Consider the following 7,281-nt stretch of genomic DNA (forward strand, 5'->3'; position numbering starts at 1 on the left):
AACTAAAATGGAAAATGTAAGATAATTATAGTAGTTGATAATTATATTAGTCAATTAATATTATTAATAATATTCATAAAGCATCTATTTTTAAGGCCCAAAAATAGGTATCTCAATCGGTGTAAAATATATTGAAAAACTAAAATTTAAATTAACACTATTTAAAATAAATTGGAAAATGTAAGATAATTATATTAGTCAATTAATATTATTAATAATAATATTCATAAAACATCTATTTTCAAGGCCCAAAAATAGGTATCTCAATCGGTTTCCTGATTAATAATAATATTCCTAAAACATCTATTTTCCTGATTAATTGATTAATATTATTATTAACATCGATTATTAACTAAATATAATAAACTGAAAATGTGTATACCAAATAATAATTGCACTATAATTATTATTTTGTCAAAATTAAATAAAATAAATAAATATGTGTATATGTGTATTACATCTATCGAGAAATCATATATTTAGTAAAATTAAATTTCATTATTTGATAATAAATAATTGAGAATTCAAATTCAAAATTTAAATTAAGTATTAATAACAACAATCTATTAATAGTAATTTATCTAAATATAGAAACTTTTTAAATAGTAAGCATGCTAGTTTTGTGACAAATGGCAAAGTTGCCAAAGAACTCCTTTAGAAATATTATTATCTATGATACTTGGTCAATTGCATATTAGAGCATGAAAAATGCTATTTTGACATTAATTCCTACACTTACCGTGTATTTACTTTTTATAAGTATGGTGAATAATATTTTTTTAAATAAATAAAAATAATATTTTAAGAAATTTATTTTAAAATTTTTTTTTGTAAGACATATACTTTGTCATTAACCTCTTTTAGTGTTGCATTAACCACAAAAATATATTTATTAATTATATATTTTACTTATAAAATTTTTGAACAAATTTACTATATTATCAATCAATAAAATACATAAAACTAATCAAGTCTTGACATTAAATTATAAATATAAAGTTGACATTAAATTATAAATATAAAGACTGGTTATTATATTTCATATTTTAATGTCAGAACATAGTTAATATTATGCAGGGCCGGCCCAGGGCCAAGCAACCTAGGTTAGGGCTTTAGGCCTCAAAATTTTTGGTTTAAAAAATGCCTCAATTTTTTTATTTAGTTATGGTAAAATATAGGTCTCTTTTTCTTTTTGTCTTGAGTTCAACTCTTAGAAACCATGAAATTATTATCTTAAAATACATTTTAGACGCCTCATTTTAAAATTTGCTTTAAGCCTCTAAACGGGTTGGGTCGGCCCTGATATTATATATTTTATTGGTTGATAAAGTAGTAAATTTGTTTAATGAGGTATAATTAAAATATATAGTTAGTAACTTATTTTTTTATGGTTAATGCAATAATAAAATTGGTTAATGACAAGCTTTATATTTATGTTACAAAAGTTAAACCAAAGTTAAATTGTAACTTTTTAGATTCATTAATCTATATAATGTCTAAATACATTAATTATTCAACACAATTAAAAAGTCAAAATTTACTTATAAAAGAGAATGAAGAGAGTATCAAATATGATCATTGAGAAGAAAATGACATCTCATATCAATCATATATTACTATGACATTAAATTTTTATATCGAAACATCAAGGTTTATATTCAATTTCATTTCACTCTTCTTTTTTATATATTCATTTGGACGTTTGAATGTTAATCTTGCGAATCCTCTCATTCTACAATATCGAAAGCTTCTAACCATCACTAATAAGATAATCGATATATATATATATATATATATATATATATATATATATATATATATATATATATATATATATATATATAAGATAGTTCCACATCGACTATAGCATGTAGTTAGCTGTAATCTCTATATATAATACAGCCTGCGTAGTACTTCTTAAACACATAGTTTATTCAAACGTCTCTCACTCTCTTATAATTTAATATGGTATCTAAAGCTTGTAGAAATTCAACTATTCGTCGTGCTTTACCCGTTATACCCTCTTTCCACATTTGTACTCAATTTTTCATTTCAAGCCATCAACTCTCATGGGAGACACCGATTCTGTCAAGTTTACTAAGGTTCTGCTTATCTGAGTAAGCTTGAAGCGATGAAGGCAAATTTCATAAGCCTAATTCCTTTTACAAAAGATGCAACAACTCATGTTGAATGACACAATATGTATTTTATGATCATGGCACTTGTCGGACTACCATCATCCGTTCATAACTAGATTTTATTTGGATCCATTATTCTTAACTATGAAGTAGTTAGTGAACAACAATTGCGCTTAGCTAGACCTCATGCTTTTGGACCGATTTCTACTCCATCTCCCATTGAATCATCCGCTCTTCCTTCCCACTACCATGGTCGTGGTGGACGAACCGAAGGACGGGGTAGTCAATGCCATGGTATTCGTTGTAACTTTTGTAATCATTATGGTCACATTGAAGCTGAATGTTGTACAAAGGCAAGAGAATAACAACGACAACCATGGGTTACTGTTAATGCTCAACCGACTATTACCAAAGATGTTATTATTCCCGCCATTGATACAATGATTTACTTCATTACAGAGCAACCCAATAACCATCATCATTTACCATTGTTGCTCAGTCTAGTAATCATGTGGCATTTGTCTCTACATCCTCTCTTGGTTTATGGATCCTTGACTATGGTGCCTCTGATCATATGACTGATAATAAATATCTTTTAGCTCACTTATCTTATTTTGATTCTTTGTCTTCTGTCACTGTGGCGAATGTCTCTAAAATCAATAGTTCAAGGCCTTGGTCAGACACACTCACTTCCAAACCTGTCTATGGATTTTGTCTTTTACATTCTTGGTTACCCTTTTAATCTAATATTTATTAACAAGTTCACTCGTACTTTTGATTCTTCTGTCCTTTTTAATGATAATTATGTTTATATCCAGGATCAACATACAAGATAGATGATTGGAGCAGGGAATGAGTTCGGAGGGTTATATCATCTACCTCCTCTGGTGACATGCATTTTTATTTCTTCTTAAAACCTTACACATCAACGTTTGGGTCACCCTTACCTTAATAAAATGTGTCTTTTAGTTTCTAGTTTTTCTAAGCTTACACCATTTGAGTATTAGTCGTGTTAATTAGGCAAACATACTCGTAACACATATTGTCAACGAGTACATAAAAGTGGTGCATCACCTTTTTGATTTAGTTCATTCACATATTTAGGGTCATAGTCGTGTCAAGTCAACTTTAGGATATTATTAATTTGTAACTTTCATCAACGATTTCTCACGGAGTACTTGGTTATTTCTAATGCAAATTCGTTTAGATGTTTTCCATATATTCCAAGAGTTTTATGCTGAAATTAAAAATCAGTTTGATAATTCCATTAAAATTATATGCACTAATAATGCTCGTGAATTTATGTCATCTCAATTTCAATTTTTTAACATCATAGGGAATTACTCACCAATCATCATATTCTCATACACCACAGCAAAACGGTGTCGCTGAATGGAAGAATCATCATCTAGTTGAAACTGCACGAACTCTTTTACTTCACATAGTGTACCTTCTAATTTTTGGGATGATACTCTTCTCACAACCTGTCATCTTACTAACTGAATTCCTTCATTGGTCCTTCTAGACCAGGTTCCATACTCTATCTTGAATCCATAATATGATCTCTACCCCATTCTGAAACGCCCGGAAATTTAATTAATTATTTAATTAAATATTTTAGAGTATTTTCGGAATTAATTATTGAAAAGTATTGAAGTCGAGAATTAATCGGTGTATTTCTATAAAGTATTATTTAATTGATGGATTGACGCAGTTGTGGAAAAATAATATTGGATTATAAATGAGAAATTTATATTGAACTAAGTGTGGTAGTCGTAGTAAATTGGAGGTGTTAATTAGTTGGACAAGTATGTCAAATAATAGTATTATTATTATTATTATATTGATAGTTGGAATAAAAAGAAAATAGAAGAATGTATTAGTATGGGAGAAAGAAAGTTTTGGGAAAAAGGAAAAATAAGGGTTTTGGTGAGAGGCACAAGGTTTCGGTGTAGCAAGTGTTGTACCCCAAAATTTGCCCGATCAAATCTACAATCCGGGGGTATTAAATTAAGAGTCATGGGGTTTAACATTTCGATTGTTAAACCCACTCTCTTAACATTTCAATTTTTTAGTCATTATAATTTATTTCATATTTACTCATTCTTATTCAATTTACCATTTACTTTTATTATTTTTTTACTAACTATTATTATTCATTATTATTAAGATTATTAGGGTTATTTTTAGGGTAATAATAGAATTAGTATTAATATTATTATAATTATTGATTAGTATTATTAATTAAATAGAATTATCATTATTGATTTCTTTTAGTTAAATAAAATATATGTATATTAGTATTCTAATGCTATTCTATTGCTACTATTAAGTATTATCTTTAGGTTATTAAAATAAAAAATAAAAAGAAAAGAAACTATCCTCAGGCCCAAGGAATGCAAAAACGTGGAAAACAAGGGTGGAAAAGGAAAAGGCCCAAAAGAGCCAACATGGGGGAGCAAAAGAACCGAGCCATGGGTGCTAAAAAAATGGAAAGGAGAATTAAGATATGGCAAGATTGGATTGAATATCTTAGCATTGAAAAGCAAGATTCCTGAAAAGAATTCAAAACCTAATTGTTCTACTATATATGTGGGATTTATTGCAAAGGATTAGGGGTCGCTTTTTTGGCCGAAAGTCACACTGTGCAGAGCAAGAAAATCGTGAATTCGGGAGGCCATGGCAGAAGAGTTTTAAGGCCAATTCGAGCCATTCCAAGGGTAGAATCAGTCTCCCCAGTCCTCTCTAAAGCAAATCAAATCGTTACCAGTGACTGAGGCACTCCGAATCGTCGATAGCACGCTCACGGTTTGGTGATTATAAGCATGAATCATTTCGATTAATGTGCGCATGATAAACAAACTTTGATTGTATATACATGTTCCTGGTGATAAGTCGAAGCTTTATATGTGGTTTAATTACTGTTTAAACGTGTAAATCAATATCCGCCATTGATAGGGCTTGAAAGCTTCAAATTGGGGTTTTAAACTCTAAGAAAAATTGGACCACGAAACTTGTACCATTGAGTTCGGGACATCATATATAGTTGAACTGGATTATTGTTTGGTATATTTTTACACTAGTTTGCAGGTTTGAAGGATGGATGCGTATGGCCACGGAAGGGAACCGTAGCCAAATCCCCTGTGTTTTCCAGCAAAAACGCGAATGGAGAAGAAGGTCCTTGGGCGCACAGCCTTGTTTTGAATTCTGAGTCAATATTTTTTAATATATTATTTTTTAATATATTATTTTTCACAAATAATTAACTGAAGATCCAGCGTTGCTCTCTCAAAAACGACCACGGTACATCCTCGTCCCAAGACCACCAGATCCCACACAGATCAGATCTAACGCATCAAGGCTGATGGCGCACCATGGACATTCAAAGGCAGCAACACACAAGATTATTACCAGGTTTTTTCTTATATAATTTTATTATTTTTATTGTATAATTATTTAGACTAAATGTTATGTTTAATTCAATTTAATTATTTAGTTAGGATTAGAATATCAAATCAGGATTAGGCTTTAGGATTATAATATTTGTCCCGATTATTCGACCATCTCGATTTAATTTATTTAATTAATTTTAATTATTGTAAATCATAAAAACCCTATAAAGGTTTATAATATCAGGGTTCGCCCAATCCCACTGGCCACTCGGCCAAAGTGTTAGGAAATTAATTTATTATTCGTTTCGACTAAACCTATTGGTCGCGATGGGTAATAATCCATAATCAATTATTCAACCATTTAATTAAATTGAAATAATTCAAACATTTATTTGCTAAATGGTTTTAACCAAAGCTATTGGTTACGATGATTAGCATTTCCCCTGTATAAAAATTCGTTATTATTTGTAATCAAATCTATTGATTATGAGGGGTAACGATCAAATTAATTAATTAAAATACGCACATTTGCTATTCGTGGTAATCGAATCTATCGATTATAGTGGTTAGCAATCCTCCCTTCAATCCGTTAGCCGTGGTAATCAAACCTATTGATTATCGTAACTAATGGTAACAAATTAAAATCAGGGTTGTACGCCCAATCCGAAAATACTTCCCAAATCTAAAACATTCAAAACACTTCAAATCAAACTACGGATTTTCATCCTTATTCAAAACTACGATAGGCCATTCAAAAAGCCTCTAAAACCATCTCATATCAAATTCTAAGGCGTACAACCCTGCCCGAACTACGTTGACTATGATTCTCCCTAAGGAGATACGTAGGCACTTGGATAACCAAGGCGAGTCCCCTTCCCTAAAATCTCAATTTCCCCCTATTCACTTCCTTAGCTATAAACCTTAACTTTTAGCCATAAAACTTAACCCTTAGATTCAAAGCCAATAGGAAAGGGTTGAGGGTGCCTAACACCTTCCCTTGACCTGATTATAATAACTTACCTCGAATCTCTTAACTGCGTAGGGTTTCCTATTCGCCCTTCAGAATAGGTGGCGACTCTAAATCTTTAATTTTTAGGGCAGGTTGCTACATCAAGCTTATACGAGTGGTGATGTGGAATTGCGAGGAAGAGGTTGGAAGCTACGGCAAAGCTAGGAGATCGGACATAAAATTAAAGAGAGACCGTAAATCATAGGTAAGGGTGGGGTTCAATCTCTATAACCGGGTATATGATAAACCGTATGCGGGTTGGGTTGTATGATTTTGTGCCATGGATTATTTGTTGATTTCGTAATGTTTTGATTCTATGGAAAATTGTTGGTTCGGTGGATTTCTGTTTTTCTGTTGATTGTTGGTGGAAAATTGAAGTTGTGGTTTTTGTGATAATTTGTGTTGTTGCATCATTGTTGTGTTGAGTTATGTGAATCGATCGGACCAAATTATAGAGAAATTGGTTGGTGCGAAGTTGTTGGAAAACGTAGGAAGAAGATGAAGGTGGAGTGTGTGGCGGGGGCTACCATGATAAGGGACGGTCGTCCCATGTGGAAAACAAAAGAAAAAAAATGGAACAAGGGGCGCCCACCCTAGAGAATTAAGATGGGGCGGTCACCACTAGAAAAAGGTGGGGGCCACCATAACTTTAATGCATTGATTTAGTGTATATCCTAGGTACATGTAATAGGTAATGACAAATGATTAATAAATACTAGTAGTAGTGATAATATGTGGCAGT

The sequence above is a fragment of the Vicia villosa genome, unplaced genomic scaffold (genome assembly GCF_029867415.1).
Source record: "Vicia villosa cultivar HV-30 ecotype Madison, WI unplaced genomic scaffold, Vvil1.0 ctg.001932F_1_1, whole genome shotgun sequence".
NCBI classification, from domain to species: domain Eukaryota; kingdom Viridiplantae; phylum Streptophyta; class Magnoliopsida; order Fabales; family Fabaceae; genus Vicia; species Vicia villosa.